This window comes from Mytilus galloprovincialis, chromosome 12 (assembly GCF_965363235.1).
Source record: "Mytilus galloprovincialis chromosome 12, xbMytGall1.hap1.1, whole genome shotgun sequence".
Classification (NCBI taxonomy): domain Eukaryota; kingdom Metazoa; phylum Mollusca; class Bivalvia; order Mytilida; family Mytilidae; genus Mytilus; species Mytilus galloprovincialis.
The window spans coordinates 60,848,814-60,862,837 of NC_134849.1; the positions used below are offsets into that span (position 1 = coordinate 60,848,814).

The 14,024-nt window shown below is 33.2% G+C and overlaps 1 protein-coding gene across 1 annotated transcript in view; it reads left to right on the plus strand.

Annotated features, from left to right (window-relative positions):
* LOC143054484 (uncharacterized) overlaps nucleotides 1-14,024 on the plus strand; it is a 275,789-nt gene that overhangs the window by 50,377 nt on the left and 211,388 nt on the right. The gene's annotated exons all lie outside the window — the stretch shown is intronic.

Here is a 14,024-nt window from a genome sequence, read left to right on the forward strand (position 1 = left end):
ATCAGACAACATATAGTTATCATATTCTCGGGATCAATCAAAATTACCATTATCAAAAAATATATGGTCATCATATTCTTGAGATCAATCAGAAATCATCATTAGCCGACATTATATGATTATCATACTTGAGATCAATCAAAAACCATCATAATCAGACAATATATGGTTATCATATTATCGCGATCAATCAAAAATCACAACAATCAGACAATATATGGTTATCATATTATCGGGATCAATCAAAAATCACCAATATCAGACAATATATGGTTATCGTATTCTCGGGATCAATTAGAAATCACCATAATCAGACAATATATGGTTATCGTATTCACGGGATCAATCAGAAATCACCATTATCAGACAACACATGGTTATCATTTTCCCGGGATCAATCAAAATCACCATTATCAGAAAATATATGGTTATCATATTCTCGAGATCAATCAGAAATCACCATAATCAAACAATATATGGTTATCATATTATCGGGATCAATCAAAAATCACCAATATCAGACAATATATGGTTATCGTATTCTCGGGATCAATCAAAAATCACCACAATCAGACAATATATGGTTATCATATTATCGGGATCAATCAAAAATCACCAATATCAGACAATATATGGTTATCATATTATCGCGATCAATCAAAAATCACCACAATCAGACAATATATGGTTATCATATTATCGGGATCAATCAAAAATCACCAATATCAGACAATATATGGTTATCGTATTCTCGGGATCAATCAAAAATCACCACAATCAGACAATATATGGTTATCATATTATCGCGATCAATCAAAAATCACCACAATCAGACAATATATGGTTATCATATTATCGCGATCAATCAAAAATCACCACAATCAGACAATATATGGTTATCATATTATCGGGATCAATCAAAAATCACCAATATCAGACAATATATGGTTATCGTATTCTCGGGATCAATTAGAAATCACCATAATCAGACAATATATGGTTATCGCATTCACGGGAAAAATCAGAAATCACCGTTATCAGACAACACATGGTTATCATTTTCCCGGGATCAATCAAAATCACCATTATCAGAAAATATATGGTTATCATATTCTCGAGATCAATCAGAAATCACCATAATCAAACAATATATGGTTATCATATTCTCGAGATCAATCAGAAATCACCATAATCAAACAATATATGGTTATCATATTCTCGAGATCAATCAGAAATCACAATTAGACAATATATGGTAATCATATACTCGGAGCTCAATCAGAAATCACCATTATCAGACAATATATGGTTATCATGTTCTCGAGATCAATAACAAACCACCATTATCAGACAACATGTGGTTGTCATGTTCTAGGAACCAATATGAATTCACCATTATCAGACAATATATGGTTATCATGTTCTATTGATCAACCAGAAAACATCATTATCAGACAATGTCTGGTTATGTGTTATCATTTTCATAGAATATCTGAGTCTGACTTTCTAGAGATCAACCAGAAATAACTGTTATCAGACAATGTCTGGTTATCATGGTATATGAACCCATCAGAAACACCATATCATACTACCACTAATTATCATGTTTTAAGTTTAATAGGAAATCACTATTATCAGAAATTGTCCGGTTATTATGTAAAAGGTACCATTTATAAATCATCATTATCTGAAATAAAACACCTTCTTTAAGGGGGAAAATATATCTAATTTTTGTATGATAAAAGGATCTAATGATGATTGTTTGATCAATTGATAGTTGTGAAATGTTGTCCAGCGGAATACATTAAAGGCAAATTAAGCAAGGTGTACGTGTGAAAGATGCTGGATAAATTGTCCAGGTGTACGTGTGAACTAAATTCAGGATAAATTGTTCACATCTCTTTTTTGATTGATGGGTTCTTGTTTGCAAAACATCAAGCAGTGGCAAATAGTTCATGTATTTTCAGTACCAGAATAAGTAGCAATAAATGCAATCGATAGGTTCATAAAAAGTGAGACAAGATACCAATGGGGTCAATGTTAAACTAAACTATTGTCATAGAAAGACAATAGCATGGCCAAAAAGGAACGCGTCTCAAATCAAAGTCCAACAGCAGTCCATGAAAAGAGTACACAGAAATATAAATACTTACCTCTGAAAAACGGATCAGTTCTTTCTCCACTAGTGGCGCTCATGTTTGTACAATTTGAGTGATTATTTGCATTCGGTAATTCAGAAAATGATGATGATGGATATGTGTGTAATATCCAGTGGAAAATACTACATACATATAAGGACAAAAACATGTCGAGAGGATATGAATATGTGTGTAACATCCAGTGGCAAATATTACATACATATAAGACCGAAAACATGTTGAGATGATATGAATATGACTCTTTTTGCACTAGGCCGACAGGTTGATCTATAACGTACTAGTTCCCATGATTACAGCCACCAAAAAGACATGTCACTTACCAGGACACATTATTTTTGACTCCAAGTCCCCAACCACACACCCCACCATTTTTTGCTCTTACTCTTAAGTGACACGTGCTTAATGTGGAATCAAGCCTTCCATTTAAACCAACCAGCTCCTGTACTTGAAGCGAGTTCGCTATCACTAGGCTATCGAGGCGGTTTGTCAAAATTGATGAGAAGAGGGCCACATTGCAGCTAAGACAGATATTCCATAAAGGTCAACCCAAGCAAGGTGTTGTTCGTAAAACATTCAAAGGGATCACTTCACATCAACCATTTAAAAAAACTTTGGTTTAATAGTTGCCTTGTAACAAGGACAGGACAGGAAATACAAACTGTTTAATATAGTATCAACTGCGCGAGATACAATGTATACCCAATATACTGTCGCTATTGGAATATGTTATTACACTAAAATAGAAAGTTCACGTTACATTATTTCTTGTCTATGGTGAAAGGTATACGAAGCAAATATCAGTGGTATTCTTTTGTTCAATATGAGAATAAGGAGATGGGGCTTGATTGTCAGTGAGACAACTGTCCATCACAGTTCAAATGTAGTGCATGCAAGCAATTGAATCAACCGTACGACCTTCGTCAATGAGACAACCCAATACCGTATAGTCAGTTTTAAAAGGCTCCGTCATGAAAAATATTTAAAAATTCAATTAAGAAAACTAACTGCTTAATTTATAACAAAACAATTAATGAAAAACAATTATGAAAGACATTCACTTAGATAGATATGACCGATATAGCAGCTAGTAACCAAAAAAAAAAACGAAAAGAAAAATGAAAAATAAAGCCTCGCTAGCACGTTTGCCGCCAATGAATAAATGACGAAATTCAAAATGTTACTGAAACCAACTGAAATACAAATGTAGAGTTGAAATGACTCTTTGCTATATTGTAAAATAGGACGAAGGACAGGCAACATAGATGTCCACTGCAAAAGAGATGTAATTAAGCGAGCATAAAAATGTGTCTTATAAAATGTCTAGGATATATACGGACCTCTCAAAGAGTTATTATAATGCTTCGTTAACGTCAGTTGCTATATAAAGACGTGGCATATATCCTACACCAAGCAATTGATACATGTACAAATGTATACCATCCTCTTTCCGTCCCCACATTTCTGCGCATCTATACTTCCCATACAATAAAAAAGGATGCATTTCTTGAGAATGTTTTTTTTTTTTTGAAAAGCAGAAATGGCTGCGTATTTATCCATACCACACAGTAAAAAATAATGCGTATCTTAGGAATGGGTTTTTTTTTTTTTTGGAAGGCAGACGTAGCTGCATATTTATACTTCACAAACAGTAAACATGATGAATTTCTTTAGAATTGGGTTTTCTGTCAGAGAAAGCAGGCGTGTCGGCATATTTATACATCACAAACAGTAAAAGGGTGCATTTCTTTAGAATAGGGTTTTCTGTTGGAAGGTGGACGTAGCTGCGTTTTTATACATCCCCCAAAGTAAAAATGATGCGTTTCTTTAGAATGGTGTTTTCTGTCGGAAAGCAGACGTGGCTGCGTCTTTATACATCACAAACAGTAAAAGAATGCATTTGTTTAGTATGGGGTTTTCTGTTGGGAGGTAGACGTGGCTGTGTTTTTATACATCCCCAAAAGTAAAAATGATGCGTTTCTTTAGAATGGGGATTTCAGTCGGAAAGCAAACGTAAGATGCGCATTTATACATCACAAACAGTAAAGTGATGCATTTCATTAGAATGGGGTATTCAGTCGGAAGACAGACGTGGCTGCGTATTTATACATCCTTCACAGTCAGAGGGTATCGTTATTTTCAAAAAAGTGAAAAAGAAAAAAAATCTTATAGAGAGTATTTACTATTAGTGTTGTTGTTAAGTTAAACAAATAAAAATGTTATGCTCTTGCGTTTTACAAATAACAGATATAAAATGAAAAATAATATAAACCTTCCTTAAGGTTAAATGGTCGTTCACGTACGAGGCGGTACCAAGTCTTGTATTTGTCGATTATTTTACTACCTTTTTTTGTTAAAATTTTTGCTGACGGTCAATGGACATTTAATTGTTTTTGTTCGTGGTCGAGGCGACAAGATGCGTCCAGTTTCAATTAGAAGTATCATAAACATATTTAACTCAGTAACTAAGATACAATAACAGAATATGAAGTTGACAGATTTTATTATCACTACAAGAGTGGACACATATCAGTGTGGATAGTACTTGTTTGAAACGTATTGGTGTGTTTGACCTTAGCAGTATTATATAATAATACTTCCAATGTTTGACAAATTGTTCTTCAGTAATTTATGCATGCTGGTTTCATTTGAAAGTGTAAGAGATTTTCTAAGAATAATCTAGGTGTATGTATACGTATTGCTCGTAGTTCTATACAATTTTTTTGCAAGTGGTGGTGGTCATCTTGAATTTGGCTATTAGCAACAAAAACTCAAAATTGGTATAAAGTATCATTGGATCATTTCTACAATAGAATCAAATTACCTACCAGAAGATTTTTGCAATTTCAGGCAATCAACATTATTGCCCCCTTGGAGTCAATTTTAAATTCAGATTCACAAATCGTACGTCTACTTCATATGGTATCTGGTTGAGAGTTGTCTCATTGGCAATCAAACCACATAGATCTACGTGTTTTCATGTTTGTAATGGAGAGAACATGCACCTTCAGATATAAACATTAATGTTAAGTTTGGTGTTAGTTCACAAGAACGATTTTGCATATGGTTAGAATGTGACAACTTTAGACAATACCTCACCCGTTGTTCTAGGTGATCAGCTAATAGATGCATAAAGTATATTATCATGCCCCATTTATGGACATTATGTTTTCTGGTCTGTGTGTCTGTCTGTTCGTTCGTCTATTCGTCTTGTTCGTTCGTCCGTCCGTCTGTCCCGTTTCAGGTTAAAGTTTTGTTTAAAGATTTTGGTCGAGGTAGTTTTTGATGAAGTTGAAGTCCGATCAACTTGAAACTTAGCATACATGTTCCCTATGATAGGATCTTTCTAATTTTAATGCCAAATTAGAAATTTTATCCCATTTTCACGGTCCACTGAACATAGAAAATGATAGTGCGGATTTGGCATCCGTGTACTTGGGACACATTCTTGTTTCTATGTAATTTAAAATATAAAACTTGTTTAAATAAAATGATTTTTTTATCATGATTGATAATTTTCAGAAAGTCTATTATGATTGATTGTACAAGGTATTTCGGTACACATGAGGAATATAAAGATAATGAGATGAGGTTGTATTGCCGATAAGACAAGTTATTAGATGAAATAGAACCAAACACTAATCTGCTCTGTTATGATTGATTGTGCATCAAGGTATTTCGGTACACATGAGGAATATAAAGATAATGAGATGAGGTTGTATTGCCGATAAGACAAGTTATTAGATGAAATAGAACCATATGGTAATCTGCTCTGTTATGATTGATTGTGAATCAAGGTATTTCGGTACACATGAGGAATATAAAAATAATGAGATGAGGTTGTATTGCCGATAAGACAAGTTATTAGATGAAATAGAACCATATGGTAATCTGCTCTGTTATGATTGATTGTGCATCAAGGTATTTCGGTACACATGAGGAATATAAAAAATAATGAGATGAGGTTGTATTGCCGATAAGACAAGTTATTAGATGAAATAGAACCATATGGTAATCTGCCCTGTTATGATTGATTGTGCATCAAGGTATTTCGGTACACATGAGGAATATAAAAAAAATGAGATGAGGTTGTATTGCCGATAAGACAAGTTATTAGATGAAATAGAACCAAACGCTATAATCTGATCTGTTATCTCTTTAGATAGATTTTGGCCATTTTTTTAACGTCCTTTTTGTTACATAGATCTTCAACTGTTTCGGTTCTCATGCATCCAAGGTGTTTTCAATCAAGGTAAATACAGAAAAAACGCTTCGGACGCATGGAAATATTAGCTTGTTCTTTCATTTGTTACAATACCGGGTCGATACCGCTGCTGGTGGACTATCAGTCCCTGAGAGTACCATCAGCTCAGTAACAAACCTTTCTAAAAGTGTCCGCTGATACATTTTGAAAATTATCAAGAAACCAAGGTGTCAAATCACTCAGGCACATTGGACCTAAGATGGATTTGGCTATTTTATAAGTCCTTTCTTTGTTATATAGCTTTTCAACTGTGACGGTTATTATACATCCCATACTTTCAAATATTCAGCTGTGAGCCTCCTTATGAAGGTAAATCCAGAAAAACGATGCGAACGCATGGAATTGATAACATGTCGTTTTCAATTTTTTCTCTCTCAAAATCATGTGGCCTTTTTTTTTGCTTTTCGTGTTCATTTACATTTAATATAGAATGGGTTTCCGTTTTGTTTATCTAGATCATATCTTAATGAATAACTCGATCACACCTGAGAGAAGAACTCAATCACATCTGAGAGAGGAGCTCGAACACACCTGAGAGAAGAACTTGATGTCGAGCTTTAAGCCGTCTCGTGTCTAAATAAGAACATACATAAGGGAGCAGAAATTATAATAAATTCATTATCTTAATGTCGGAAAATGGTATTGACTGTCCAATTACTTTTTTGGTAATAAGTCTTTGATCAAAATTGTATTATGATACATCGTGTCTCAGTATAAGTTTACAATACATCGTGTCTCAGTATAAGTTTACAATACATCGTGTCTCAGTATAAGTTTTACACAATACATCGTGTCTCAGTATAAGTTTACAATACATCGTGTCTCAGTATAAGTTTACAATACATCGTGTCTCAGTATAAGTTTTACACAAAACATCGTGTCTCAGTATAAGTTTACAATACATCGTGTCTCAGTATAAGTTTTACACAATACATCGTGTCTCAGTATAAGTTTACAATACATCGTGTATCAGTACAAGTTTACAATACATCGTGTCTCAGTATAAGTTTTACACAATACATCGTGTCTCAGTATAAGTTTTACATTTGACTTTGAATTGGTAACAAACAGTAACTTAGTCTGAAAAACTAACTTGAACGTTAAATTGGATGTCATATAAATATCTCGGCGGGAAATACATCTTTTTTTCTTAATCCGTCTAATCCAGTCACGAGATGTTGAAATTGTTAATTTGTTGTCCTCTGAAAACGACATTTTTATGTGTGAAAAGGGACGAGAAGATGTAAACATTTTAACATCAACATACGAAATACGTCAATTAGACAGCAACCTGACGACACAAATAACCAAAGTACATCAACATACGAAAAGTTCATTTAGACAGAAAACTGACGACACACATAACCAACATACATCGACATAAGAAATAAGTCAATGCGACAGAAACCTGACGACACAAATAACAAAAATACATCAAGATACGAAAATGTCAACTAGACAGAAACCTGACGACACAAATAACAAAAATACATCAAGATACGAAAATGTCAACTAGACAGAAACCTGACGACACAAATAAAAAAAATACATCAAGATACGAAAATGTCAACTAGACAGAAACCTGACGACACAAATAACAAAAATACATCAAGATACGAAAATATCAACTAGACAGAAACCTGACGACACAAATAACTATAATACATCAATCAACATGCGAAATATGTCAATTAGACAGAAAACCGACGACATATATTACCAACATACGTCGACATAAGAAATAAGTCAATGCGACAGTAACCTTACAACAAAAATAACAAAAATACATCAACATACGAAAAGCAGCATTTAGACAGAAAACCGACGATACACATAAACAACATACATCGACATAAGAAATAAGTCAATGCGACTGAAACCTGACGACACAAAAAAAAAAAAAATAACAAAAATACATCAACATACGAAAAGGTCAATGCGACAGAAACCTGACGACACAAATAACAAAAATACATCAACATACAAAAAGGTCAATTAATCAATCTCGGCAATACAAAGATGCAACTGGGTATTGATTGAAAGAATTGTTTCACGAAGAAAATACCATTTAAAACATCATTTATTGGTTTAAAATTAAAAAGTTTTTAAAGTCCGTCTGTATATTAGATTGACACACTAGGTCAGATTTATAGTTCAAAATAGCTCCTGATACTTCAACCGGACACACGACCAACAGTCGAGATTTTAAGCTCTTACTCTGAAATGCCAAGTGCTTTTAGTAAAGCGGGAAAGCTGCAAAAAAAAATTGTTGATGGTACGGTTGGATTCGGCCGTCGCTTGTCGACTTCCGGGGTCGAGTCAAATCTTAATAGTACAAATACCCATTCAATTTGTAAAACTACTGTCCAAGACCTTTCCTATTCCTTAGCTTAGCTTAGGTTAACAACTGATGATTGACTGTGATGTCGAACTGGACAATGTTTTACAAACTTAACTCTAAAGTAATAGAGTATGTCTCAACAAGATTCCAGTCCTCGAATCCATATACCAAAAACTTATTTTATACTTCTTTGTTGTGCATATAATCATCATGTCATTTTTTCTTAACTTACATTTCCTCGTGCACATTCAATACATTGTCACTCAGTTAAAATATGTTATTGTGAATCTTATCATTCAACACGATTAAAAATCACACAGCAGATCAAACTTAATTCATCTTAGTATACTTAGGTAATTAATTCTTATTCGTTCGGTACCCCCTTTGGTTTTATAAAACAACAAATAATGTCGTTTTCGGAAAACTTAAATTGGTGCATAAAAGTTAAGAAACTGATCCACATGACGTCCAAATAGGTGCATACGACTTTTAGACTCTAGTGTACAACTTTCTAACTGATATGCACGGAATCCAAGAGCTTATGCAAACGACGATAACACTCTTGTGAATGACTATAATATTGTTACATGCAACTTGACTTGGCACTTCAAACTAATGCGCACGACTTTTGAATGAGTTTCATTATAGTGCACATTACTTTAAAAATGTCCATAAATTAACAACTCGAGTTTAAATTTGAGTTTAAGTTGAAAAAGAATTGATTCAAAATTTGAGTGGAAGTTATTGATAGAGTTACATGTTATGTATCGATATACTTTTCCAGATAAACTTTGAGTTCAAGTATAATTTAAGTTTTAATAATAATTTTTTTATTATTGAAGTGCAGGTACCAGCTTGTGTGATCAAAAACTTCATGGTAAACTTTAACCTGAAAACGTTATTTTTTCAAACTATCCAATTTCTATTCTCAGTTTCCATGTAATCGAGATCAAAGGCTATATCAGTAACGCAACATTTTAGGAGGCTGTGACCTTCTTAATAAAACACTTAAACGAAAACCGTAAACCAATACTGGGCGAACTACCAAACAAACACACAGAACAGAAAACAGCCCCCTATTTATCGAATGATGGCATTGGATGTTAAAACAATCACAAACTTTTCATTATTTCAGATAGGAAATATCAACTTTAATGTTTGCTTTCTTAAAGTCAAGGTTTATACATCTGTTCTCAATACATGTACTAGGCTTTCATTATTCATTAGGATATACATAAACTTATAACATTTCTGGCACGTGGTTTTCATTCATATTTAATTACAAAATTGTCAAAGTTCAAGTATATTGTCTACATTTTCTCACGTTCTCTTCAAAAGAGTAAGAATTGTCGCACTTTATCCAGTCAATTTCACTGAAACGAAAGCATGCTAAAGACGATATATTTTATCTGAGATATGATTATTTGGAAAAAAAGTAATTAGTTATTAGATATTCACCATCCAACCGGCTGTTATTAATCGTTTGGACGTGCATCTTTCTTACTTTAAAAATGGTAAAAAAAAATTAATATAGGATGACATTTAGTATTCTTGTTTGTAGAAAGATCAATGAGTTTTCGAATATTTTTAATTAAAAAGAACCTCTCACCCGGTCAGGAACCTCTTAGTGTATGCAGAGACATATATAAATATGTGTATATATGTCTCTGCAGGGGCGGATCCAGCCATTTTAAAAAGGGGGGGTTCCAATCACATGTTTCCATTCAAATACATTGATCGTCCAAAAAAAAGGGGGGTTCCAACCCCCGGAACACCCCCCCCTCTGGATCCGCGCCTGCTCTGGTGTAATTGTCCCAGAGTTGAGCAACTTTAACTTATAAATTGAAACAATGTATATACATGGAAATATGTATTTCAACCTAGAAGATCTATCCAAATTATGTTAATGTGTGAAATGCGTAATTTTTCATTTTGGGATCAATTTTTCCAATCATGCATCCGTAGTCATTATCGCAAGAACCGGATTTTGGTCATAGTGGGTCCGTTTCCGATGAAATCCCGTCTCCGATCCATAGATCTACAATCATATGCCCAATAAATTAAATGTTGGACCAAAAAATTTTACAAAAATTAACGAAATTTTATACGCTTTTAAATTATGTTCTGAGGATTCCATAACAGGTGGGGAAAATAAAAATAAAAGTAAGAAGCACTATTCCGAAAACGGGAAAATTGGTATCGGCTAAACAGATACTAAAACGTCTGGTCTAATGTGTTGGCAGTAAAGATATTCAATAATGGGCAAAAGGACCAAAGGACAAAATAGATACAGAATAGATAACACTAAGAAAAGGAATATACTGTTGTGAAATTAAGAAAAGTATACGAACAGTATTCAAGTAATATGGCTTCTGAATATTTTCTCTTTATCGAGGATTAACTGACATCGCACATCCGATCGCGAGTCCTACATGTATATTGTCAAATAACAGTTGGGTACCAGTCTAGTGTGACCATACTTTATGGTAAACTTTAACTTGAAAACGTACTAATTTCAAATTATCACATTTATCTGTTCAGTGAATCATGTAAATATGAGCAAAAGCTATTTCAGCAGTATGATATAAAAATTGTCCGATTTTATAAGTGGATCTTACCACAACTACCTGTTAAAATATTTAAAATAAAAAAATCTGATACGGGATGTACTATAAAACGAACAGCCCCTCCCCCTTTTTTGTATCGAATTCCGGCATTGTAATGAATGTCTCAACACGTATAAGTTGTTCATTTATATTTCAGATAGGAAATATCAACTTTGTAAAAGGTCAAAGTTTAAAAATCTGTCCTCAATACTAGATTTTTGTGTATTATTATTGAATTATATTTTCATCATCTATTAAGAGATGTATATTTATAACATTTCCGTGTTTTCTGTCACGTGGTTTTCATTCATATTTAATCAACAATTGTCAAAGTTCAAGTACTGTCGACTACATTTATTGTGAAATTAGAAAAGTATGTTGAGAAAAGTTTTCAAGCTACCAATTGTTTTCTATTCTATATTTTGTTTTCACTATGTTCTCTATTCTTTTTTTTTGCACTACTTTTTCTCGTTTTTACATTTCTGTAGATTTGGTTACCCTTACACAGACCCTTCTCTTACAAACTATCTCGTGGTTTCAAGTGTTTTCTGTTACGGGGTTTTCATTCGTATTTGAACAAAACATTTGTACAATTTCAAGTATTTTCTACAATTGTTGTGAAATTGTGACAGTACTCGGTAAGCAATCAAATGTTAACAATTATTTCAGCACCAGATCTTTACATATTGCAAAGACACATTGCTTTTGTCTAAACATACTTATTTGTGTCTTTTGGTTGCTATCCCTTTGGTAAAAAGCCTATTTTCTTTAACACGTTTAAGCATTATTATTTGTTGGATTATCATTTAAATATTTTATCTCAGATTATCAAGTCTTTAATATTGTATGGAGCGCCCGTGTAAATATCGGTTGATGTTCGTTCCATCCTATTGACGGTAATTGAATGATTGATAACATGTCAAAAAAATAAACCACTATATAAATAATGTAATACAAGGTTATACCCACATCAAACATCAGTCACACATTATGACAAGTGGGTATGCAATTTATGTAATCAAGTTCTTTATGTAAAGCAATATACAAATGTAAAAAAAACAATAAAACAAATTGAATACAATTATGTTGATATCAAGATCTAAATATTATGATACCTGTACATATGCATAGACCATGATATTGTATTGACTTAACATATCAACGATATAAGGATGAGGCTTTAGAAACAAGGAAATGCGAGCATCTGTCGAACTTTTTCACCGTTTCGTGCGGAGTCCTTAATCAATACCAGTATTGTATTTAAACTGCAATCTAGAAAAAAAAAATCTTCAATTGTTGTTCATTATGTAGTTGTTGTGTATTTGATTTAAATAAGAGACCCCCCCCCCCCAAAAAAAAAAAAAAACAACAAACAAAAAAAAAGGCCTGACATCTGGCGGAGAAATATGTAAAACATAGAACAGATTGAGGCGGTCGGCATGGATATTTAAATATAGTTCACGTGTTACCGTTTAAATATTCATGAGGAAAAGTGATATCGGGTCAGTGACTGTATATGACATAGACATATACAGTTGACGCATTTTGACTGCTCAAATAGAACGAGTGCAGTATGCATAACACAATAAGGATATGTGGTTTTATTGTCATTTAGACAACTCTCCACAAGAGACGAAAAAGGATTATTATTATTAGGAACAATTTACAACTATAGGTCACGAAGTTCAGTACTTTTTTTTAATTTACTAAAAATAGTCCCGAATAAACAAATGTAAAACCCTTCAAATGATTAAGCTAACGGCATAATTCATGTACAAATGATGTTCAAAATCTGGTGAATGTCACTGTTATTTTCCCTGGTTACAGTCACAAATCCTTTCCCTGGTGATTGACGAACAGAGCTAAACATTCAATGATCGTATTCCTTTATTTCGCGAGTTTAGCAGTGAAGAGCCACAAGTATTTCAAAGTGCATGTATTTCGATTAATGGTAGATTCGTTTTAAATATTAAATAACTTGCTGTAGATTGTTCCATCAAAACTTTTCTTTTTTCCCCCGAAAAGAGACAGAAGAGACCAAGTGGATAATCGGAAATGAAAAAAAAACATTTACACCGAGGCCATTTATAAAAAACGACGAAAAAACGAAAAGCAATAGCCATAGATTTGTAAAATACACAGAAAACTGAATTTGAACAACAGTTTGTGAGTCCCACAAAAAAGTCGGGAGTGCACCGGAAGAGTAAGATGATCCTGCACCACATGGGAATCCCGTTGTGTTACTCTTACATTGACCAGACATTTGCATTTCTTAGTTATTTTACAATTAAAATATATCGATTTGATAATTGTATCCTGTATAACCCTAACACATAACTAATAACGTAAACCATCGGTATATGTTAATTCTCCAACCCAACAGTTTGGCCGAATGTGGAATTGGGAAATAAAAAGATTTTACAAAACGAATTATAAATCATACATTTTTTTACTGATAGTCAACCTCAAATTGGAAAATTAATACAGCAAGAAATAACACGGAAAACTATTGCATAAACAGCATGAACCAAACTTGAGGTGCTTGGGAAACGTCAAAATGGTGCTTTAGTAATATATGTATAGCGTTTAAATCTGAATTGCTGTTTATGATAGCTGTATACGAAGAAATGTCAAAATGGTGCTTTAGTAATATATGT